Genomic DNA, 1426 nt, shown 5'->3' on the forward strand with positions numbered 1-1426 from the left:
TTTTAAAAGACATTTGTGAAATTGTTAATTTTGCATTTTGGGTTTTTTTGTTAAATTTTCATTTCATTATTTTCTATGATTGTTTCAAGTGTTTATGAGTATTGATCAAATTACTGACTTATTCCCTGTAGATCCTAAAATTGATGCTGAATATCCTCACATTCACCTCAGATTGTTTATGGAGGTGAGTGATTCCTTCAAGCTAGCCAGAATACTTGAGATGAACTAAGGCTGAAGTTGTTCCTATATTCACTGAGGGACAGAGCTCGCACCTGGTTAAACTCATTGCCACCCAATTCAATTACAACATGGCAAGCGTTGGAAGAATGTTTCCTTATGAAGTATTTCCAACTTAGCAAGAACGCTAAGTTGCGGAATGAGATCACGACTTTCCAACAGATGGATGATGAATCCCTATACAAGGCATGGGAGAGTATGAAAGAATTATTATGAAAATTCCCTTATCACGGAATTCTACATTTTATTCAGCTAGAGACATTCTATAATGGTCTCAACGCTCATATGAGGATGGTGGTAGATGCTTCAGCTAATAGTTCTATCATTTTTAAGTATTATAATGAGGCTTATGAAATTATTGAGAGAATTGCCAGTAATAATTATCAGTGGCCAACTAACTGAGCAGCTTTAAGAAGACGAGTTGCAGGAGTACATGAAGTGGATGCCCTCACTTCACTTACAACTCAGGTATATTTAATATCTTCAATGCTTAAGGATTTTACTACTAATGGGTTTAACAATGTTATAGTTCAGCCATCTGATCAATTCGAGAACATAGCCTGTGTATAATGCAGGGAAGGGCACTTATTTGAAAATTAACTATCAAACCGAAAGTCCATTTATTACATTGGTAGTTAGAACTAGAACATAGGTAGGCAAGGAAACAGTTTAATTTTTACAAACCATCACGGCTGAACGACCCAAATTTTTCTTGGTTAACCAACAAACTAGACCTAGTAAGACTTACGTACAACCCAGACCAACCCAGCCATTTGGATTTATTTACCCAACAATTTCAAAAACCACCACAAGTTGAATCTTTCAATGATTTGGAGAACCTATTGAAGGCATATATGGCGGAAAATGACATTTTAATCCAAAACCAAGTAGCCACATTGAAAAATTTGGAAAACCAAGTGGGTCAACTTGCTACTAAACTTCGAAACCAACCACAAGGCACTTTTTCCAGTGATACGAAAAATCCAAGAAATCCGGGTAAAGAACATTGCAAAGCATTGACTCTAAGGAACTAAAAGACATTATAGCCCAATACTGTCAAAATTGAAGAGGAGCCAATAGTTCAAGAAAAAGTACAACCAAGTGTTGAAATTCCAGTTCCACAATAACCAAAATTCGTAAACTACGATAAAGTAACCCTTAAACAGGTCAATTCTGAGAAACTAACGTC

General features: G+C 35.8%; 1 non-coding gene across 1 annotated transcript; it reads right to left on the bottom strand.

The window, feature by feature from the left end:
• Positions 1-367: 367 nt before the first annotated feature.
• Positions 368-473, bottom strand: LOC128295840 (small nucleolar RNA R71). The gene has a single exon (XR_008286389.1). It is a non-coding gene; the product is annotated as a small nucleolar RNA R71 (small nucleolar RNA).
• Between the last annotated feature and the right edge of the window lie 953 nt (positions 474-1426).

The sequence above is a fragment of the Gossypium arboreum genome, chromosome 7, assembly GCF_025698485.1.
Source record: "Gossypium arboreum isolate Shixiya-1 chromosome 7, ASM2569848v2, whole genome shotgun sequence".
NCBI lineage: Eukaryota > Viridiplantae > Streptophyta > Magnoliopsida > Malvales > Malvaceae > Gossypium > Gossypium arboreum.